The 25,569-nt window shown below is 32.7% G+C and overlaps 1 pseudogene; it reads left to right on the top strand.

Moving 5' to 3' along the window:
• Positions 1–4,065: 4,065 nt before the first annotated feature.
• On the top strand, positions 4,066–4,962 carry LOC120617270 (40S ribosomal protein SA-like; annotated as a pseudogene).
• Positions 4,963–25,569: the final 20,607 nt, after the last annotated feature.

The following is a 25,569-nucleotide window of genomic DNA, read 5'->3' as shown; positions in this document are numbered from 1 at the left end:
GTTTTAAAGATATTACAGACAAAGCTCTTCCTTTGAAGTAAGAAAAACAAGGCTCTGAGAGATAAAATAATCTGCCTAAGATCAAACCTTGAGTTAGGGAACAAATAAGAACTAAAAAACAGAAACTTCAAGTGTAGAGTATATTCATCAGCACTAAATCATGTTGAGATCAGAATGTTTTTATTATATTTTAAAACTCTTATTTTTTTTCCTCGTCTGTTTATATTTATAAAAGAAACCTTGAATAGATTATTTCCTCACCAACTCTAAAATATAAGTTTTTATTTTCAAACGTCAGGGTTTTTTTTTTTTTTAATTAAAAAAAAAGTACATTCTGTTTAAGCCTTATCACTTTTATACATCATGGAAAAATAGCTTAGAATTTTGAAATTGACTGTAGAATTCTAGAAGTGTTTGTCAGTTTATATGTCCCCTAAAAATCCATTCGCCATTCAAGATGTGTATTCATCAAGGATTTAAGAATACTTCGTTAACCAATGAAAATATTTACATGCATGATTGACATTTGTTTGCTTGGTTTTTTCCTTCCCCTTTTTAAGCCCAGTTGGTATTTGGTAACAAGTAGAAGACTACAAACTCAGTGAGGAAAAATGTCCTTCAAAAATAAAAATGATTATGACTATTCACATTTCTTCAGGGATTTTTATAGACTGTTTGAAGAAGGAATCAAGTTTCCGAAAATTTGTATTTCCAGAAACTAACTTTGGCTCATTGACCTGATTTGTACAACGGTGTTCAATTTTTTTTAATGTAAACATCTTTGCAAATACTGTTAGTTTAAATTTGGAAAAGAGTATGGTTATGTAGGATTCTATATCTAATGATTTATCAGACATTAAACAAATATTAATGGAAGTTATTTGAGACTATTGTCTGAGACTTTTTTCATCATACAAAGTATAAAGTCTAATAATGTAAAATAATTTATACATGTAAATGCCTCACCATTTACTGTGAGTGACTAGTGAAAATAATAAAGGCTGCAGATTTCAGAGATCAAACCAGAAGAGATCAACAGAGCCATTAAATAGTTCCCAAGAACAAATTTATTAATTGACCTTCCTACATAACCCAATTGAATTGGTATTCTTTTTGTTATAGATTAAAAAGTGGATTACACACACATGTATACACACTCACACATAGACACACAAGCACTCTGGCCTGGCATTCTATATTGAGAAATATGCATAAATGATTGTTTAAAAATGAGAAATTGTCAGTCTCACCCTTATCTAGAGTGTACCCAGCTGTTGCTCAGTGACAGAAGCTGCTCTCCATGGGATACAGCTTTGTATGTAGACCTCTAGTCTAACAGTTATAATGATTTTTTTTTTATCATAATTACAAAGCATTTAATTGCACAGAGCAATTTAGGAAACAGTCTAGGTCAAGACAGATCGTAATCTAAGACCGATAACACTGATGTGGAAAACATAGAGAGTATGCAAACAACGAAATAATAAGCAATGAATAATTATAAACATAAAACTTAGTACTTTCAGCATATTTCTGTTCGGAGTAAATGCATTTTGGATAACTCACGCTTAATTGCTAAATGCTTAAAAGGGCTATCAGGTGTTATTATTTTCTCACCGAGCTTTCATTACTCCAGAAATTATGCTTTCCTAGCACTGTATCACTGGATAAAGGGGAATATAGTAAAAAATAAATAAATCTGAAGAATCATTTCAGCCAATTTAAGCCAATTGTTTTAAAAGCATATAACATACACATGTCTAATTACCAAAGAACATCCCTCCTTCATACTATAAGGGATAACCATAACTGACAGATTGTTTTTTATTGTATTCTTTGAACAGTTGATTTAAAATAGTAAAAGAGTAAATAAGGCAAAGAAACATATTCAAGGACGTAATGGTAATAGCAATAATAATAGTAATAATAATAATAAATAGCTTTTGCTATTAAATCTTCCTAATGTGATGCCTAATGTTCTTTAAAAATCTTTTGGCTTATATCAATAAATCTTTATTCCAAGAAGAGAAAGACAATATGGGCATTTTTAGGTATTTGTATATTATAATGATAATTTATTATTCAAAAGAAAGGAAACTAAAGAGAAATGCAATGATTTTTCTTGGAATCTTTTCAGATATAGACTAACACGTTTTTGTGGCTAAAGCCTGTAATGTTAGATTCAAATCTCTCTCTCTCTAAAATATTTACCATTTTATATATATATATATATTGGTAAATATTTTCAAGGCTGTCACTCCTTGATGGTGAAAACTTTAAATTTAGTTATTTGTGCTTACTATTGAGGAAACAAAATAATTATGATTATAAAAAAAAGTTTGTCCTGAAATAAAGATGATAATGGTTTCAAGTGCTGTTTTTCTCAAATTACATTCAATTCTGCTTCAATGCAACATATGTGTTTCTAAAAAAGTCCCTATATTATGCTAAATAACACAATAAAAACCACAGGGATTGGGGCATGACACTTAAAAAATATGTCAGTGGAACATAAAAAAGAAAGAACCTAATAATAACGGTAGCACAGTTTCACACTTGTTAAATGAATAAGAAATTCATAAAGACAACAAATATAGTGCTTAACTTTGAAAACCATCTGAAATTTGTAGAAGGGTTACAGTTTATGAATTATTGTGAAGTGGTGGAAGGAAGGTTTTCTGAACTGACAGGGAGTTGTAACACCAGATGTGGATGCATGTGGCCCACCGATTGTCCTTGTGAGGTGTGAGTGTATGTTTTGTATTATATGTTTTGTATTCCTATGAGGAATCAGATCAGCTGTGTGCAATTTCCTTCAGTCAACTAATTTTCCTAGCAGATAAAATACAGTCATGCTTTGCATAAGTATGTTAAGTCAACAACGGACCCATAAGATAATAATGGAGCTGAAAAATTCCTATCACCTAGTGATGTCACAGCTGTTGTAAGGTCATAGCTGTCATTGTAAGGTCATAGCACAACGCATTATTCAAATGTTTGTGGTGATGCTGATGTAATAAAACTTACTGCGCTGCCAGTTATATAAAATATAACACATACAACTATGTATAGTACATAACACTTGAGATAATGATAATAAATGTTACTGGTTTATGTATTTACTATACTATAATTTTATTATTAGAGTGTATTCTTTTTACTTATAAAAGAGTTTGCTGTGAAACAGTATTCAGTGTTTATAGTCCTTTTTATTGCATCATTTACTCTTGTGTTTGGTTTAATCTTGTGTGGTTTTGTACAATGACATGCAGTACAGGCTTGTAGTCTAAGAGCAAAAGGCTATATCATATAGCCCAGGTGTGTAGTAGGCTGTACCATCTAGATTTGTGTAAGAACACTTTACGATGTTCACACAACAACAACAACAACAAAATGGCCTAACAATACATTTCTCAGAACGTAACCCTGTCATTAAGTGGCACATGACTGTAACACATAAACAAATGTAAAATTTTTATCTTATGCTAAATTTGTTTCTTAATATATCAGTTGTATTAGAACAATGATTTTTAAAAACGATCATTGCAGCAGAACTGAGAATATTTTTTTTGCTTTCAAAATTCTATTGGTATGTACCAGAATATAACAAGAAAATAATTTATCTGGGGATCACTTATCTGGTATACCCCAATCTCAATAGCAATTCAATGACATTAAATGAGTCTATCAAATACACATGGAAACCAAGTAACAGTTGAAATAATTGTTATACTAGTGCTTCTCAAACTTTAACATGATCAGAATCAGTTGCGGTGTTTGTTAAAACAGATTTTCTGTTTCTGTTTCCACATTTGCATTCCTAAACATTCACAGGAGGTGCTAATGCTGCTATCCCAGAGACCATGCTTTGGAAACCACTTGGTTAGATCATACCAACTACTACTGAAAGCGGTTGACAGCAATATATATATATATATATAAAGGAGAAAATTTGTTTCCATCATGGTTACCATTAAGAATGTGACTCTCACTTTTCCATGCTACCCAGAAAAGGGTCCATGTGGTGTTATTAGTTCCTACGTAACTTAAAGGGAAACTGTCACAATGTCCTGAGCCCTTGATGTTTTACAAATAAGGGAAAAGGATGTCTTCGAATTCCTTGCAGCAGGAATCCACTTAGGTAGCATCAACCTTGATTTCCATATGGAACAGTACATTTACAAAAGGAAATGTGATGGCATTTAGATCATAAATTTGAAGAGAACATGTGAGAAGCTTCTGCTGGCAGCTCGTGCCATTGTTGCTATTGAAAACCCGGCTGATGTCAGTGTCATATCATCCAGGAATACTGGCCAGTAAGCTGTGCTGAAGTTTGCTGCGGCCACAGGAGCCGCTCCTATTGCTGACCGCTTCACTCCTGGGACCTTCACTAACCAGATCCAGGCAGCCTTCCGGGAGCCGAGACCCCTGGTGGTTACCGATCCCAGGGCTGAGCACCAGCCTCTTACAGAGGCATCTTATGTTAACCTGCCCACTATCGCTCTGTGTAACATAGACTCTCCTCTGCACTATGTGGACATTACCATCCCTTTCAACAACAAGGGAGCCCACTCAGTGGGGCTGATGTGGTGGGTGCTGGCCCGGAAGGTCCTGAATATGTGTGGCGCCATCTCCCGTGAACACCCGTGGGAAATCATGCCCGATCTCTACTTCTACAGAGATCCCGAAGAGATTAAAAAGGAAGAGCAGGTCGCTATTGAAAAGGCTGTGGCCAAGGAGGAATTTCAGAGTGAATGGACTGCTCTAGCTTTTGAGTTCACTGCCACTCAACCTGAAGTTGCAGACTGGTCTGAAGACATGCAGGTGCCCTCTGTGCCTATTCAGCAGTTTCCTACTGAAGACTGGAGCACTCAGCCTGCCACCGAAGACTAGTCTGCAGCCCCCACTGCTCAGGCCACTGAATGGGTAGGAACAACCACTGAATGGTCTTAAACTGGTCTTCCATAAACTCTTAAACAAAATGGAAATAAGGTTGATGGAAAAAAAAAAAAAGATTGTGACTCTTTTAAGATCCTGATAACCAATTTGCTGCTAAGTGTTAGAAGCAAATCAAACAACAAAGAATAAAAACAAGTTTAAAGTTTGGGTTAATGTAGCATGTTGGGCAGTTGGATTACCCCCTAACAAGTTGTCATTCTTCATTCTATGGAAACCATGAGTTTGTGGTGGAATTGACCTCCTCCACAGATAAGCCTTGATTAGAATAAATCAATTATGTTAAATCCATTCCCCCTGGACATATGTGATTAGTTCATTCAGAGGAAAATATAAACAATTTGGGAAGCAATGCTTTCTTTCTTTTCTACAAATCTGAATGGAGAAACAGGTCACTCCAGAAGGCACTGGTAGCCATTTTATGACCATAAGGCGAGCCAGACTGAGGGCAAGGCTAAAACTGCAGGAGATCAGAGCCAAGAGAATATGGAAAAGTAGAAGCAAATACTTCATTGAACAGAAACTGAAACCTACATTACTACTGAAATTTTCAGTTATGTGAGTGGATTAATCACTTTTCATATTTAAACCAGTTTGAGTTGGATTCCTTGTTACTTTAACCAAAAATAAAACAAGGAAATGAATCAAAAGAAAGGCAAGAAAGAAAGAAAGAAAGAAAGAAAGAAAGAAAGAAAGAAAGAAAGAAAGAAAGAAAGAAAGAAAGAAAGAAAGAAGAGAAGGAAGGAAGGATGAAAGGAAGGAAGAAAGAAAGGAAAAAAGGAAGGAAGGAAGGACGGAAAGAAGGAAGGAAAGAAGGAAGGACGGAAGGAAGGAATTCCTATATAAATAGATAGAGACAAAGGCAAAAAAAAAAAAAGAGCTAATAAATAAATCAAGTAGCAAACATATTGAAGGTATGCAAAAGACTCCTTAGATATCTACTGATAAATATTCTACTTAAAGTGAACTTTGGCTATTTATAGATGCACAGACCAACATCTCGTTAGTAAGGATTTCAGAACAAAGTATCAGCAATTCCAGATAGTAGAGCCTTGGTAAATTCCCCAAAGCATCAAAGGGTACAAAATGTTTAGAACAATTAAATGTACAAGCAATTTCCATGGCCACCCAAGTTAGACCTGTTATCTACACAGAAAATGAATGTAGTCCTCATTCCAGAATACAGTTAGTCATTTTTAATAATTCTTTTGGCCAACTTCATAAAGTCTCAAGTAAAAGACTCTTTTTAACCTATTGTCACATACAGATAGCTAGACCAAGTAGACCCTATCTATTATAGAGTTTTGAGCAAATGTAGGCCAAACCAGTCAGGCAGTCTTACTCCCACCCAACTTACAAAATTTTACTTTAACCAAACTTACTTCTGCCTAGATATGATCTGTTTTTACCAACAGAAAACAAACACACAAAAAGTAGAGCCATGAAAAGTAAAAGACTCATAAATTCAAGAAAAAGAAATTTATTTTGTCAGTTTGCCTATTATAAGAGAAATTTTTTCACTTTCCTTTATATTAAGGGGAAATTAAGTCTAGCAAACGAAATGGCAAGTAGAAAGAGTATCATCTTAGGAGTGATGTAACCTAAGTATGAAATCCCACCTCTGTTATTTAATATTAACTTTCCTGTGTACCAGATTTCTAATCTGTAAAATGGGAATAATATGTAATTTATAAAGGTATTTTCTGGTGTAACAATTAAATAAGATAGCATATGGAAAGTACCTCACAGTGCTTAACAGATAATAGGTGCCTAATATATGATGATTTCCTATCTTTCTCTTACCCTAAATATCTCAACAGCCTCTTAGAACAAAATATAAAATAGCTGCATTTTATCATGTTGCTTAGGCTATTCACTGAGGAGGGCACTCTGAGTCCTTTTGACCTAGGAGACTCAAGGGCACCACAGTATTGGAAGGGTTGTCATTTTGAGAGTACTCCAAACCATACTGGGCGAGGGGCCTTCCACTAGGGTATTTACTGGCGAAGGAAACTGATACAATCTAGGCAACCAGGGCAGCATTCAAGTACATACAAGAAGGATAACAATTAGTTCAATGGAAACCAGATTGTTATGCAAAGTCTTCCTTATTAACACAAAGGCAGAAGCTCTTTATGTGTCACTTGACAAGCAGCTTTCACATTTCACAGTGGGACATGAAACCTAAGGAATGAGTGTGTCCATGGAAAGTAAGTTATCAAACAATAAAGCTACAGGAAAATTATGTGGCTTTTTAGGACTCATTTATAAACATCATCTCCTGGAATACTTCTACAAAGCTGGCGAAAGTGTGGTCCAATTTACTTCTGCTTGCCAAACAGTAATCATCTCAAACTGCTGAGTTTAAGAAGAAAAAAAAATACCTTAACAGCTTTTGCATATACCAGTCCTGCTGTCTTTTATGTAATAAAAGCTGCACTATTGGAAATTCTGTCCATCAAAAATAATGTACATTTCTAACTCTATATTTACAAGGTATGTGTTAGTGGATGGGTGCATTGAGTTTTGTTCTGTTTTTCTTGTTGTTTTAACCTGATTTTGACACTTGCAATGTAATTTTTAAAAAGCCTTGTCTGAATGATAGGTTCACCTAAGAAAATTGTAAAATATATGCTGAAAAGCAGAATGTGTCAAGTAATAGTTTTGTGATTTTGCTGCCTGCCACTGTCACTTCATTATTCAAACTGTATACCTGAGTGTTATTCAGAATATATAGTTAAAGAAAAAAATGATTTTATGGGATATTAATTTATAGAGCATTCAAAAATTTCTAAGTTATGATAAATATTTAGAACTCTATTTGCCTAAAAGAATACAGAGATATTAAATAAAATATCTCCAGTGTTCATTAAACAAAGATGATATTTTTAATAAACATGGTTGGACTCCCAATTCCGCCATTACCAGCTAGATGACTTTGGACAGATAACCCAACAATTCCACAACATCGGTTACCAAAATTAGAAAGCGATCAGTAAGTACTATATAGATCATTGTGAAGAACAAATTAAATAATTAATATAAAAATATTTTCTAAATTAAAAAAATACTGAGGCAATTTTGAAATGTTTAAGTATTCTAGATTCAAGCATCTCAATTATTATAACTGTATAACCTAGAGAAGTAATTTACTTTGTCTCAGCCTAAATTCTTCATTTGTACATTGCAAACAAAAACAGTAATAACACCTATCTATGTTATCTGTGAAATGCTAATGAAACTGAATGATCTAAAAGAGCATTATCAACTGTAAAATATTATAAAATATCCTTAATGAATAGATATTCTTGTCCAGGTTACACTAACATGAATTATTAACACTGAGAGAGGCATTTCAGCTATACTCTACGAAGTTAGGAATTCTGTTTTGTTCCTTGATGTATCTCAAACTCCTAAAACAAGACCTGATACATACCAGGTATTCAATAAATATTAACAGAAATATATAGAAAAATATATTGATGTTTATATGTTAATAGTTACAGGGTGGAAAAAGAGATAACGATCTGCATGCTACTAAGAAATCAACTGGCAATAAAAATAAAGAATTTTCTGGAGGGTAAGGACATCATTTGAGAGAAGACCATGTATTTTTTTTAAGACTGTGTATTTTTATTCTATGATTTACATTGGGAGAGAACAGTTATACTATATTTCCCTCGGGGCCAAGCAATACACTGGTTTTCTTCCACGTATGTGAGAAACAAAACAAATCAATGAACATAAACTAGAAGCAAGCATTCAGCAATCTAGGGATCTTTTCAAGAAAGAAAATGTCATGTACCTCCTCATATTGATACCCATTTTCCCTACACCCTATCTTTTTCTGCATGTACACCTACTGCCCAATTAAATAATTATTGCTCATAATAGTCACTCTGAATTCTCAAAGAGATGTCATAGTCAATGTTGTCCTTACTAGTATAAAGAGGCATGTAATGTGTTTTATAAATATGCCCTACGAAAAAAATTGTTACCTTTTTAAGTTATGGCATTTACTTCTTTCATCCAAACATTTTATTTAAACATGTATTATGTGTCATGAAATGTAGATAATTCAAGAAGAAATATGTCCCATACTGTAACTGAGCTTATTCAATGAGAGAGATTAAGCCTCTTAAAAATATATTTTATCTAGTCCATCTATTTTCCTGTATCACCAATAATTATATATCAGATTCATTTCTTATAAAACTAAAAATGATTAAGTCATATTAATATGCATCAAGGTTGAATTTTGCTTTATGGGTGGCTTTGCTACTTATAATTAGTTCTTTATTTTATTTGTGGGGATTGGTATTTTCTGTGTGTATGAATGTATTAATCAGGCTACTCTAATGTTATTATGTATTATTTTCTAGTAGCTGCCAATGTATATTTCTATCAAAATATTCATTTATCATCCACAGTGTATTATAATTATTTATAATTATCTCCCCAAACTATACTGAGTTTATTAGAATATAATTATTATTTGACTTTATTTCTCTAATATGTAGCAAGAGAATCTGGAATATTATAGATACTAAATAAATGTGTAAGAAAAGTAAGAAGAATGAAAGGAAGGGTAAAGAGCCATGTAAATACATGTCACAGTTTAACCAAAATGATCACATGATCTGATGATCTGGAGAATTTTTAATAGAACTAAATATATCGATGCCAAAGTATGCTAAAAATTTAAGAGCATACAAAAAGGCAATAGGGTATACGTCTTGAAGCGGGAATTAGATCATGTTTATCTACATGCCCTAATTAACTCCACATATACTTTATGCCACATACAGAGAAGTCACAGCCTCCTGATCTGGAAAGAGTCTACTCCTGCAATGTATGTCACCTCCAGCCACAAGAAGCTCAGGCTTCCATAACCGAAGGAAAGCAGAATTTTTTAGTAGTTATCCCAATGACAGAAGCAGAAGGTGAAGGAAGCACTTAAGCATCCTCTATTTATTCCCTTTTTGCCTAAACTATCTAGATAATTGGTTTAATCCTCCATTTTGCCTAGAATGTGGAGAGCTGGTAAAACTGTAAATGGAAATTTGTCCAGTCTTAACCTATGATACCAGTATCAATATTACCCCACACTCTAAATAAACAATAAAACAACAAGAAACTCACTGAGAAAGCTTCTGCCAAAATTACACACCTGCTGCTTCCAGACTTGAGAAACAGAAACTCAAAAGTGATTTATAGGAAAATAAAAGCAAACACACACACACACAATCTAGCCTAGTGCAGCACTACAGAGCAGGTTTTACTGGTATAGCTGCAATCTCACTACTACACTGTGAGTGCTCTGGTATTCTACCCCAAGAGCATAACCCCTGGGGATCTGAGATGGCTTCTCACTACCATCCTCTCTACAGAAGGCAATTCTCTTTGGCTTCTGTTAGGACAGCTGGAAAGATATTATTTTACCAAAATAATTTTTTTTTTATTAAAAGTTATAATTGCACCTTCAATATAGCCCAGCATGTGGTGTGTCAGTTTTGTTATATATTATTTTTCTATTACTATTCTAGGAAAGATCTCTATCAGTGACTGCCTGCGGTGAAGGGAAAAATCCAAAATGGAGTATTATAACTTATAGCCCAGAGGATAGAAAAAGAAAAGAAAAGCAGTAACAACAACCTGAGATCTCATATCTTTTTTTACCTTTAGGAAAGGGAAAGATTTGCCCGATTTTGAGTAGCTTAGCTTACATATGCGAGAATTTTAAGCCAACAAGAAAAGAAAGTGCTGCATCCAAACAAATTTAAAATGTATTTACAATGTGGTTAGAAACTGACAAATTAGGCTCCAAAATATGCTTCACCTATATGACCTTTCCAGTCATATCCAAACTGCATGTGATTCATCTTCCGCGTGAACTTGTATAAGGTCCTGGGAAGCTGTTGCCGCTATTCTCTCTCCCTGCTCCACCTTTGTCTTCATAAAGTCTTAGTTTAGAGACACCTTCCCTGAACCTTCTACTTGGAATATCTTTCATCTCTCTTGGGATTTCTTATGTGTTTTTTTTTAATCAAAATTTTTACAAATCGTAACTACTTAATCTATTTCTTTGCTTGTATCTATTTCCCTCAGAATTTAGGGGCAAGTACTTTGTCTTTTTGATCATTGCATTTTCAATACCTAGCTCTCTGCTTGTCCTATATTAAGTACTCAGATATTCTGTTGAATGAATAAATGAATTGAGTAAACTGTGTTAAACAACCATAGCTCATTTATTGGCCTTGCGATTTATTTACTGCATGATCTTGAGAGAGTTATTTACCTCCCTAAATGGCTTTTGATATCCTTCCTCTGTGAAATAATAATAGTTCTAATCATGTAGAGATGTTGTGAGCATTAAATGAAATAAAGTGAATAAAGAGCACTATGTCTAATAAAAAAGAACTCACAATAGTTATCACATTTATGGAGTGAAGGCAATTCGAGTTGTTGGTTAGCAGTTTCTTGAAGGTCAGAATCCACCATCTACTTGGCCACAATTTGATTGGAAAATACACACATACCTCTAGAAGGAGATAATCCTTAAGGATACTTCTCCCTCAAGACATTCAAGGGCTAGGATTTCCAAAAATTATCTCTATTCAAACTCCTTCTGGATCCTGTGATGTCTTCTTTCTATAGCATGCCACAGGAAGGAACCACCTTTGAAACTGTCACAGGAGGAAAAGCATTTTCAGGAATTTGTCCTCAACCATATCCTACCATCACGCTGCCATCACTAATAGCAAGAGAAGGAAAAAGGTTTGAAGAAAAAAATCTAACGCAGAATATTGAGTTGCTCTATTGTCTTTATGAAGGTAGCAAAAGGAATCTATTGGAGGCTTATGTTTAACTTGTAACATCAGATATGTGATTTATGTCATTGGAAAATGTAAAGAATTGAAAACAAAAGAAAATTAAAATTTTCTAGTTTAATATATATTTGTATGTAAATTATTTCCACAAAATTAAGAAAATTTCTGGTAAAGAATTTTGTTATGAATCATATAAACAGAAATTAAAAGTGTCACAAGGAAGAATACAATATATATCTTTTAATTTTGAAAATGTGTGCACATTATAATTTGGTAGCCAACAAACTTAGGGTACATTTTTTATTTTTATCTAGAAATTTTAAAAAAGCTATCTCATTTATGGTTTGAATCATTCAGTTAACTTGTTTAATCTTCTGCTATTGCTCTATGAAGTTTTTAACAAAGTCTATTTTATAAGCTCTATTTTATACTCTAGTCATAGGTCTACAAGCAGAGGTCTTTTGTAAACTAAGATTAATGACGTACCAAGGTCAGTATTTCCACTGACAGTAACTCTAGATCTGCCTGAATATCCGAAGTACTTGGAGGTATGGGTTGGGAGTGGCTGGTGTTTGTATAGTTTGTTTTTGTTTTGGATAGAACATTTCAATTAGACTTTGAGAAGTTTCAGTTTATCATTCAAGGAGTCAGCTTCTTAATTCTAATATAGTGGCTCTCAATCTTATGATGCCCAACCTTCCTTTTTTATTATAATTATTTTGTTACAGTCTCTTTTTGATCCTGAAATAAAATTCATAGATCATGTAATCTACTAGCACTCATAATTTCACAAAAGGAAGAAAGGAAGGAAAGACGGAAAGAAGGAAGGAAGGAAGACTTACTGTAAAATTATAGAGTCAAAATAAGAAAATAAAATAATTTATATTCCAACATGTAAGGACTTGGGCACAAGTGTAACCAAAAGACATATTGAAATTGTCGGATATTTGTACCTACATAAATTAGGGTGAAGTGAAGCAGAACAAAAACTGTGGAAGGCAGAATAATATCTTCCACTAAGATATTCAAATTCTAATCCCTGGAACATATGAGTGTTCGTACGTTCCAGAATATGTGTGTGTGTGTGTGTGTGTGTGTGTGTGCTACATAGCAAAGAGAAATTAAGTTTGGATAGATGAAATTAAGATTTGCTAATTGGCTAACCTTAAAATAAGGAGGTTGTCTTGGATTATTCAGGTGTCATGGGGGGCCATTAAAATATAATCAAGAGGGCCATTAAAAGTGGAAGAGAGAGAGTCAAAGTCAAAGAAAGATATGGAGACAGAAGCAAAGTCAGAGTTATATGATGTGAGAAGGACACAGCTCACCTGGAAAAGGGAAGGAAATGATTCACTGCTACAACCTCTAAAAAGGAACTTTGTCCTTTCAAAACCTTGTTTTTTGTTCAGTGAGGTTACTAACCTATAGAACTAGAAGATAAGGAATTTTCGTTGTTTTAAGCCACTAAGTTTGTGGCAATTTGTTACAGCAGCAATAGAAAATTAATACTATAAGTAAACATACCAATCTTACTTATATGATAAGAGAAAGAGAGACATAATCTTAACTAAAATAAGAAAGACAAATTACAAGCTTTCGTAGGGGAGTAAAAGGGAAATATGACAGTGTCACAAATTACTCGAGCTTTATAAATATAAAGTCAAAATAATTACTTATTTTATAACATAGAATATGACAATGATATATCATCGCAGAAAACACATCTCATTTTCTGCTAGCCTAGTACCTGTCAAGGCATTTATTAGGCACTGGTACTTAGAACTTGAATTATACCCTTCTATTGGTTTGGGGAAATTAAGGATGGATTGAAAAGAAATAAACAAGCAAATAAACTATAAAACCAGAGTCTATAGAGAAGTTGTAAAATTAACTTCCAGGGATAGCATCAAAGTTTGAAAAACAAAGGACCACCCAAAATTATATAAATAATATCATTGTGCTTTCTCATAGGTTACAGGATAAATTAAAAATATATAGGTTTAAAAAAATAATAAATAGTAAAATAAAATAAATATACATACAATTTGAAAAGTGTTGTGGACTAAACTGTGTTCTCCAAAACGCAATATTTTTGATCTATGGGTTGATCAAATTTGAAAAATTTAGAGCCATTATTTCTTCAAATATTTCTTCTATCCCTTCCCCTTTGGAGACTCCAATTAGATGGAGTAAACTGTATGGCGAACCACTTCAGAATGACCAGACCATCAGCGAAACCAATTAAATCTTAAATTGTTATGGGTGGGACCCAGGCATTAGTATTTCTTAAAGTTCCATAGATAATTCCACTGGGCAGCTAAGATTGAGTGACATTGTCTCAAGAATTTGGAGAATGAAGGGTGGAGACACAACTGCCTGAGGTCAAAATCAGTACATATTAACCACCACCCCACCCCACCCCCAAATTAAATAATATAAAAGCTTTGTATATAATAAAAACAGAGTTAGGCTCTGGATTCAAATAAAATTTTGAACACCTTGTGGGCATTTGAAAGTCATGTAAGATTCTTTGTTTTATAGATTTGCCCTGCACATTGCCAGACATTGGTCATGTCTGGCTCCTGCCATTTCCCCCAAATAATAATATATTATACCAAAATGGGAAAGGTCTTATAATCTCTGATAAAATTGAACCTTATCCTAAAGGTAACTGGGAGATTTTAAAGGTCTTTTACAGAAGGAAAATACAAGGTTCAATAGAAAAGTAGAGATCTAGAATGGGCTGTCAATTTCTTAAAGGTAGCCTCATTTTGGTATTACCATAGTATCACCAAAGATTAGTTAGAACATGACAAATTAGAGACAATAAATGAGTGGGTAGACAGATGGATGGGTGGAGAGAAAGAGAAAAACAAAGAGTCAGAGAAACAAAGAGAGAACATAGGAGGCAAGACCAGTTAGGTAACTAATATTAATATTTAATTATTAAAGAAGGCCCAAACTAAAGTAATAATAGGGGAATAGTGAGAACTGGACAAATGATAAATATTTAAAAGAAATAAACAATATGTCTTATAAAATAGTGTAAGACAGTAGACAAAACATAAATTCCATAGCCCAGATAATCCTGAATTAGACAAAAATAGCTTTTAGGCACAAAGAAAACACAATAATACAAGAAATACAAAGAGAAATCTACTAAATTATTTGTTTCTATATTTTTTATATCATACAGGAGCAAGCTCAAGTATACAATAAAACTTCAGTAAATACTTGTTGAATTTATATAAATAAGCAAGGCTTTATCTTAGTCACATAATTAAGCTACTCTAATCCCTTTCACTGTTGCAGCTTCAACAATGAGTCTTTCTGACATTAACTGTGATTGAATAAACAGGGTTTATTGTACATTTGCGAGTATTTTTTAGATTGTTTTCTCCATTTTACACTTTATAGTTGTAGATTTTTGCCAGTTCCCTTTGGACTAATTATGCTTTAAAAAAAGGCACCCTCATTCATATCATTAATTACCAAAACCAGTAATAGGTACATATAAAGGAAAGTTTTGGATGTGGAGAAGGAGTTTGAATGAAGGAGTATAAAGGATTTACCTATCTAATGTAGAAGTGACTTGAACAAATGCAGAAGTTTATTAAAGAATAAAATCATTTTTGAGAGTGGGAGATTAAATGGATTAGAAAAAAAGAAAAAGGCAAGAAAATTAAAGAAGAATCTCATAGATATCACTGCAATGTAGAGAGAAAAGCAAAAGAGATTACAGAGAGCTTGAAAAAGAGAGATGAATAAGAATGAGCAAAGGTCTGGTCATGGATTGATTGGGATGACTTTGAACATTTTGCAGAAGGACATTAAGAATAGGGCATATTGAGGAAAAGAAAAAAATAAACTCGAAAAATATTTATTGCAGTATTATTCACAAAAGTCAAGATATGGAAACAACCTGTATGTCCACCAACAATTGAATGGATAAAGATGTGGTACATATACACAATGGACTATTATTCAGCCATGAGAAAGAAGGAAGTCCTGCCTTTTATAACAACATGGATGGCCCTTGAGGGCATTATGCTAAATGTGAAAAGTCAGACAGAGGAAAACAAATACTGTGTGATATCATTTATATATGGAATCTAAAAAAGCTGAATTCTTAGAAACACAGAGTAGTATGGTGGTTACTAGGGGTTGAGAGGCAGAGGAATTGAGAAATGTTAGTCAAAGGGTCAAAAATTATATAATGAGAAGAAAACAAGGAACCAAAAGACATGTTAATAAATTAAAGTAACTGTGTGAAAGTTATTGAGTGAATAAACAGAATTGAAGTTTGTGCTATGGAGATGATAACTGAATACAGAAAGAGAAAAATTTTTTAGAAAAGTCAAACTGTAATAAAACCCCAAAGGAAGACATAAGTATTCATGGCAAGTTTTTTATATTATGTTTCCAATTAGTAAACTTGTTTAATAAGACTGAGCACAGAGCAAATACACTTTCGATGGTGTCAGAGAAAAAGTACCTGGGTGGATATTGAACAGGGAAAACTACCTGTGCTCTCAAATCTAATGTATAGAAACTCTAAATTAAGGTAACAGATGAGAATTAAATTTTGAATATTCCAGAAATTGTGGCAAAGTTTTGCACAATGTGACAGTCATAGTAGTTTTGGTTGGCAAGGCTATCAAAATGACCAGGCTGTTTGTCCTTAGCTCCTCCTGTCTCACCTTCCTTCCCTGTGAGTCCTTCTAACCTCGCAGGTTCTCTGCCTTCTCAGGACCCTATCTCTTTTCCCCAGGGCCTACCACTGGAAAATCATGGATAATCTCCAGGAAAATGTTAGTTAATAATAGATTAATGTGTTTTGCATATAAGCAGAAAACATATGTACAAATCTCCTAGACAAAGGCATCTAGCAGTGGGTGTTCAAAAAAGTGACAAGGAAGAGTTGGAGAAGCCAAAAACCACTGATCTCCCCTACATCCCTTGGATTTACACCTTCTGTTACTTTTTTCTTTTTCTTTCTTTCTTGTGTGTGTGTGTGTGTGTGTGTGTGTGTATTCTGTAAAGAAATATACATATGCCCTGCTCTTGCAAAGCAATGTTTTATATCCTCATCTAGAGGACATATCCTTGCCTAGAGGAGATTTGAATTAAACCTAATATTCACCATCCCTCATTCCCATCCTTTCTTTGTGGAATTATAAATATTGCTGGGAATTTTGACATAATGGACAGTTTTCTAGGCAATCAAAAAAGAGATGAGTAGTATAAATTAATATGGATGGTGAGAATGTACATTTTCCAGACTAATAGCACTTTGAAAACTTAATGATTTTGAAGGCTAAAGTAACAGTCAAAATACAGAAAATGGAAAATAATTGGAACAAAGGAGAAAATAGCATAGATAATATAAAAGCAAACAGGATGGAATAATCTTATAATAATAATGTTTGTTTTTTTTAATAACTTGCTGACAGCAGATCTTGACAAATTATAAAATGTTTCCTCCACTCCATTCTCTTCGTACATACTTTGTGCCTCTTATCTATTCACAGCAGCAGATGAGCCTGTTCTCATCATATGAGTAATTTGCATGTGAATGTTAATTGAGCAGATAAGGCTTGCTGAAAAAAAGTGTTGTATTGTTTATTGGTGGATCCCATCACATACACATGCACACACACACACACACACACACGCACACACACACACGCACACAACGCATATGCAAAACTCTGATAATATTTTGTAGGACATTTTGTAAAATAGATTAAAGTATTTTATAAACACTAATTTAATATTATAGAAGCTCCTCTGAACAATATCTAAAAAGAAATAGTACAATGAATCTATCAGTCCTGAGATTATTTAACAAGTATGTAAAACATTAATTTAAGAAGTGTGACCTCTAAATAACTATTCTTTCCTATAGTTCTGACAAATATACTATAAATTCTCCAATAATGTATTGGACTAAAATAAACTGCATTTATATAATTACTTAATAGTTCTTTTGAATTAAATTATCATTTCATAAAGATATTTGCAAAGTTATAATCCTATATATTATTCTAAAATATTACTCTCGAATGCAATTTAGGTTATTTTTTTTTCTGCCTCTAATATTGTTTCAAGCTTCTCTGTTTTTCCAGGGCATTGTCTGTTTCTGATTCTTCCTCTCTCCTGCTTCCTTTCCAATGTTTATTTCCCCTCCTTAATGTAATGTGCCATCTTTTAATTACTTTGTGCCCAGTCCATCTGTAAAAGTTATGTTTCTGTTTTTTTCTCCTATTCTCTCAATCTAATACATTATCCTCTCTAGATCATCTATGTTTTGCTCTCTCAATATTAGGGGTTTCTATTATTTGCAAATAATATCGTAAGCCAGTGCTGGTTTGTAATTAGCTAGGGCCAAAAGCGCAAAAGAGCAAGGGCCAGGGAAAGAGGCCAAACAGTAATAAGCTAACAATATTGATGCTGAGATTTTCCAGCCCTAAAATTATTTGAAACTTTTGTTCATTAGTCTGTTTTTACATTTGATAGTTTCCCATTTTGATAATTGCTCAAAAATGTTTTAAAAGAGACCATTAGCTATGTTAAGTAGTTGATAAAGTAATGATGCACATACTACATTTTCCCTTTTCAGAATTTCAGTTTTTGAAAAACATCAGAATGTATCCTGTTATTGTAGTATATAGCTTATTGGCTTTATCAGTTAGGTGTAGGTAATTGTCCTCTGTAATTGCGTACAAAAGTAATTTATAATACGTCTTCCTCTCTTACAGACTTCTCTCAGCATTGCCTACACTCTCAGCCAAATCATGTAGTATTTAAGGCCTTAAGGGCCTCAACAAATAACAGAATTTCTTTGATTAGGAGTAACCTTACTTGGCCAGAGAATATTGTATTAGTTTCCTAGGGCTGCTGTGAGAAAGTACCACAAACTATGTGGCATAAATCAAAGGAAATCTATTCCCTTACAGTACTAAAGACTAGAAGTCTGAAATCAAGATATCGGCAAGACAATATTCTCTGTGAAGGCCTAGGAGAGGATTTTTCCTTGCCTCTTTCTAGATTTGGTGTTCCCTGATTTGTGAACAAATAGCTCCAACTCTACCTGTCTTCACGTGGCCTTCTTCCTGCGTGTCTCTGTGTGTCTGTTTTCTCTTTTTTTAAGGACATCAGCCATTGGGTTAGGGTCTACTTTAGCATCACTTCATCTTAACTTGATTATGTCTGCTGCAAAGATCCTCTTTCCAAGTAAGATCACATTTATACGTACCAAGGTTAGGATTTCAACAGATTTTTTTTGGTGATACAGTTCAATCCATAACAGATACCATTCCATTCTCCCCCTACCCTCTTTTAAAATTATAGTAATGAATTATCTAATATGATGTTATATATTCTACATATGTTTAATTTATATTATTTGATTTTTATTTCTATATTTTTAATACTTTCTACTATTAATTATTTTGGTGGTAATGGTAATAAGAAAATTGTCAACAAGAAAGGATTTCTGCTGCTTTCCGTAAAACACAGGTTGAAATACAAGTTTTAGTATGTTACTCAATATCTTACGTTGCTCAAATAATATTTGTGCTCTTATTTTTTACATACATTTTAAAAATACAAAAACCCATATAAAAATAACATCGAACTATGCTATAATATCAGGAGTAAGCTGAGATGCCATTTTCATATGAAATAAAACTATGACCGCTTTGAAACAAAATAATACCACTCAGGCTTGGCTCGAATAAAGAGCAGATATAAGATCTGAGTATCCACCTGCTACTGAGAGAAAGAGTAAACCTCTGTTTCTATTTTGTTGTTGTATCAGTTAATTATACTAATTAAAATTAGAACTTTCACCATTAAAATTACCTGCAGCTGTATGGTTCCTGCCACTATCGTTGCTGTACACAGCAAATACTCGACAGAGGGCACCAAGAATTACTTGTGACTTTGGAAAGATTGCAGACAGCATAACTAATAAAGTTACTGTGCTCTTGTGAAAGAATAATAGCATGTTTGAAGAGAGTGTATTAACCCTGTTGTAAAGTACTGATTGCACTCTGTAGTAAAGGAAATGAAAGAACAAAGATAAAGTGTTTTTAATTCTTGCCCTGTTTGCTCTTGCTTGTTTTACTCCATTTCAATTTACACTTGTATTCAAGAACACTAAAAATGTATCACTTGGCCTCAAAGGCGGTTTTATTTTTCCTATACCTTTTTGTAACAATTTGATGCTTTAAAGAACAGATGTGTAATCCAACTTAGAAAGTGATGAATAAGAAATATTGTCTGATCTCAAATAGCTGTGAACTCAATTTGCTATGTTTATTTTACTATTACAAAAAAAAGAAGAGAGAGTGAGGAAGAAGACAGAAAGAAAAGGAAGGAAGATCAGGGTGGACGAGGGGGGTTGTTATTTTGTTTTACTTTTTTGTTGGTACCCTCTGAGATTTTTATTTATTGAATCATAATAGTATCAAGTTATAATTCTGATTGTAAATTCTTATAGAATAAAGCAATAAGTAAACAATATTTCCGAAATTCTAAATTTGAAATTAGAAAATTTTAATGTTTTACTGATCCTCATTGAAGACTATTAAAGCCAATAATATGTTTACAAATATGAATATTCATCTAAACTAGCACCCCCTATACATAAGGAGCAAGCTCTTTGGAAGATAGATAAGTGTGAGAAGCAGAGGTAATGGAATTGATTTGGATACCTTTTTTTTTTTTCAGTGAAAACACAAAAGGAATGAAAATTCTTGAAATTTTTGTTTCAGACCATAAAGTTTATATTTACAGCACTGATGTTAATCTTTTGTTACATTATTTAAGTAAAAACAAGATATGCTTGAAAATAAGTAATATTTACATATTGATTACCTCTATATTCATTGTGGTATAACAAATCTTAAGAGTATATAGTTCTTGAGTATTTATATACATAAAATTATATTGAACTTCAGGTAAGTGAAAGAAATATTCAAAGTTTAAAATTTGAAGATTTTTTTTAAATACAAAAATCATAAGATGAGGCTCTGGTGCTTCAAGTGGCAGTTGATGAACATTTCATACGTTATTTAATAGATACAAACTAGTATTTAAAAATCAGGTAAAATTTTCTTTTATTGTTAACGAACATCATTTAATATCATCTTTGTGTGGTAATCTATTAAGTATAAAATCAGTCATCTTTCTAAACTACTTCTTTTAAGAACAGGGTTCCTGAAAATTGCACTCCCTTGCCTTCTTTTTTTTTTTTTTTTTTTTTGAGATGTATCTAAGGATATTTGGCATCTCATCAGCAAAAAGAGCAGCTGGAGAAAGGCCTTCCTACGTGCTCTGTCAAGGGAATTGCAAGTTTAGATAGAGTTTTAATAGACATCAAGGATTTACTGAAAGAACATAGATTGCATGCTTTCATTCTATTATTTGTGCTTCTCTTTTAATGGAAATGAAAACAATTATAAAGTAGAAAAGATAAAGCTTCTCTTTGAAAATATATCCTATTATATTCCATGAAGAGGTATAAACTGGCAAATATATATATATATATATATAGTAAGTATTTACACATTAGCTGACACTTATTAAACTTAATTTCTATTTTCAAATTTTTTAGGAAACATCTGTGAAATTTGACCCAAGCCAAAAAAATCAATAATATTCTATATAGGACAAGGAAGATGATGATGATGATGATGATGATGATGATGATGATGATGATGATTACAATTAAAATTTTCCAGGGATGGCTGGTGATTATTCGGCTTTTTTACATTTCAGTTGTTCATTGATTGTTTCTTTCATAAATTCTCCACAATTAGGACTTAAAAAAAAATACAAATTAGACAAGTTTCCTGAATTTAACTCTAAAGATTTCTTTCTAGGGTTCTGACAGTTCTTCAGTGTTCGAAACCTCATTCTACCTGTAGTCCTTCTACATCAAAGATAAACAGTGGTTCATCATATTAAGACTCAAATCTCCATTTAAAAATGAAAAAGGAATGGTAAAAATACACTTGGTAGGGTTTGTTGAGTATATGGGATGTGGACATTGTAAAACAGTTTACTTTGTATTTGATTCATGTTTAAAGAATCATAGAAATATAGAGATTGAGGTGCTTCATCTGTCAAATTCAACATTAATTTTAAAGTAAAGCTTTAAATTAAATTATATTTCTTGTGATAATTTTAGGAGACAGTTTTTATTTAAGCATCATAGATTAAACTCATGTTTATTTCCTCCCCCTTTAGAAATAAAAGAAAGTAATGGAAAGTAATGGTAATAAAAGAATAAACCTTCAAGAATAAAGAGAATTAGAAAGAAGACAACAGTGGGTGAGAGGTGTGAATATCTTTTCATTTTTTAGAAAATAAAAAGCAGATGGAGAGTAATCAAATTGGCAAAGCAAAATGAAGATGAAATCTAAGATATGCCAATGAGAATATTAAAAAGTAGCTAGCTAATTTATCTCTTGGGACCCCAGAAAGTCTTGGGACACAGAGACTCATAGTACTAGGATAGGCAGAAGTGTGCCTTGGGACCCATTGTTGGCTTGTACCCTCTAGAATTCCCCAGGAGAAATTCTAATTTGGCTCTCAGTGCACAAAGGGCAAGGAAAGATGGAAGAAAGAGGCAGACCACTACAGATTGGTAGGTGGCAGTTTCAATAAGCAAAGAAACTTATATATAAGGCTTTTCTTGGGAGGCTGAAAGATGGGTAGATCTCGACACCAGCTTGCCAAAATCTTAAGGGTTTATGTAGAATCCGTAACGGAATTCATTATTCAGTCCAAATGGTCTCAACAAGACATTACTCTCTCAACACTGCATCCTTGAAGTGGCTTCTAGCATAGGAAGAATGGGCAGAACATACATTCCAAGGAAAGGGAGGAGATAATGAGCTTCCAATTGCTTAGGTCCAGATCATGGGTCAACTGGTGGTCATGTCCTCTTGATGACCTCCTCCAACATGAGTGAATTTGTGTGTGCACACTATGTGTGTGTAAATGGAATTATGTAATATGTGATCTTTGCGTTTGGTTCTTTAAATTCAGCATAATGCATTTGACATTCATCCATGATGTCTCATATATCAATAGTTCATTTCTTTTTATTGCTGAGTAGGATACTATTGAATGAATATATTTTTGAGAGACGTTCAGCTATTGAGAGACATTTTAGTTGTTTCCAGTTTGAGGTTATTGAAAATGAAGGTGCTATAAACAATCACTTTTGTGTACACATAAATTTTCATTTCTCTGGGATAAACGCCCAGGAGTGCCATTGATAGAATGTATGTTAAATGTATGTAATTTTTTAAAGAAGCTGTCAAATTATTTTCGAGAGTGGCCATTACATTTTACATTCCCAACAGCAAGTATGAGAGACTAAATTTCTCCACATCCTCACTAGCAGTAGGTATTGTCACTATTTTTTTATTTTAGCTGTTCTAAAAATATCTCATTATGGTGTTAATTTGTATTTCCCTAATGGCTAGTGATGCTGAACCTTATTTCCACTCTGTTCAATATATTTTTTATTTTCCTCGAGACTTCTTTTTTGACCCATAAATTATTTAGAAGTGTGTGTTTTAGTTTCCAAGTGTTAGGAATTTTCTGTTATCTTTTTTGTTATTGATTTATAGTTTGATTACTTTATCATTAGAGTATATACTTTGTATGATTTCAATGCTTTTTTATTTGTAGAGGTTTGTTTTATGGTCTAGAATATGGTCTATCTTGCTATATGTTCTGTAGCACTTGTAAGTAGTATTCTGTTGTTTTGGGGTAGGCTGCTCTATAAATCTTAATTAGATCTTACTGGCTGATGACAATGTTGAGTTCTCCTAAATCTTGTTTCGATTCCTCTCAATTTTTGACAGAGGTAGATATATTGAAGTCTGACAATATAATCATGAATATCTCTATTTCTCCTTTCAGTTCTATCAGTTTTTGCTTTACACACTTTGTGGCTCATTGTTCAGTGCATACACATTTAGGATTGTTATGCCTTCTTCGTGGATTAACCCCTTTTACCTTTATGTAATGTCCTTCTCTGTCTCTAATACTTTTCTTTGCTCTGAAGCCTACTTTATCGGATATTAATACTGCCACTGTGTTTTCTTTTGATTAAGGTTTTCATGGTATATTTTTTCCTATCCTTTTTCTATCATCCTCTCTATATCATTATACTTGAAATGCATGTTTTGTAGACAGTATATGGTTAGACCATGTATTTTTATCTCCTCTACCAATATCTGTCTTTTAATTTTGGATTTATATAATTTACACATTAAAATTTACACTTAGTGCACTTATCAATAATATAAAATGTGCCTTTTTTTTATTGTTTTGTTTTCTCTTTTTCATTTGTTTACTTTTTCCCAGTATACTGAAGGTTACTTAAACATTTTTTAGAATTTTATTTAATCTATAGTGTTTTTAAGTGTATCTCTTTGAATATCTTAGTAGCTGTTCTAGTTATCATATAATATATACATAACTTGTCACAGTCTAGTAAAGTTGATATTTTACAAGATCAAGTAAATTTTAGAAATCTTAGCTTTCTTATAATTCTTTACCCATTTATAATATAGTTATCTTAAAATTTTCTCTACGTATATTTAGAACTGTATCAGATAGTATTATAATTTTTGCTTCAACTGTCAAACACAATTGAAAAATTCAAGAAGAGAAGAAAATATTATTGTAATTAAACATATGTCTACATTTCCATTTTCCTTTCTTCTTTCCTATTATTTCAAGATTCATTCTTTTTTTATTTTCATCTTGTTGGGAAGCTTTCTTTAGCTATATTGTTTGAAGATAGATCTACTGGTAACAAATTCTCTTAATATTTCTTCATCAGCATTTCTTGATTTCCACTTTATTCTTGAAGGATATTTCTTCCGGATACAGAGTTCTGGATTGACAGTCCTTTCCTTTAACCTCTTGAAAAATGTTATGCCCCATTTTATGGTCTTCATAGTTTCTGAAAAATAAAACTGTCATTTAATTTTTTTCCCCTATAGGAAAAGTGTCATTTCTCTCTCTCTGCTTTCCAGAGGTTTTTCGTCATTAGTTTTCAGAAGTTTGACATTAATGTGGCTTTGCATGAATTTCTTTGGAGTTGTCTTACTCAGATTTCATTTACCTCTTTGAATCACTCTATATTTACCTTAACAATTGAATTGAATTTGAAGTTAAAAACTTTCCCATGAGATGGCTTCACTGGTGAATTGTACCAAACATTTAAAGTAGATGTAAATAAATTCTCTACAAAATGGTACAGAAAATTGAAGAGGAAGGAATACTTCCAATGTCATTCTGTGATGCTAGCATGTCTATATTAATACTTTTGGTACAAATGAGACAAATACTTACAATGGACATAAACAAAATAATTCTTAACAAAATTTCAGAAAAATTAAAATCAATAATATATGTCAATCAATGTAATTCACCATGTTAACAAACCAAAAAAAAAAAAAGAACTGTGAATATCTTAATAAATGCAGAACAATCATTTGACAAAAATTCAACATTTATTTCTGATAAAAACTCTCAACTGACTAGGAATAGAAGGGAACATCTTCAGACTGATAAGGGCCACAATCTATAATTAACCTACAGTTATTTAAAAAAAAAATTGATGGCTTTCTGATTAAAATATGACATAAGGTAACATTATATTAAATAGAGAAATTGAGAAGCTTAAAATTCAAATAACCTGAAATAGTCAAAATAAATTTGAGAAAGGAGAACAAAATGGAAGAAT

Source organism: Pteropus medius, unplaced genomic scaffold, assembly GCF_902729225.1.
Source record: "Pteropus medius unplaced genomic scaffold, Ma_sr-lr_union100, whole genome shotgun sequence".
In the NCBI taxonomy this organism is placed as follows: Eukaryota; Metazoa; Chordata; class Mammalia; order Chiroptera; family Pteropodidae; genus Pteropus; species Pteropus medius.
Note: the sequence above shows the minus strand (reverse complement) of the source record. Positions and strands in the feature narration are given on the sequence as shown.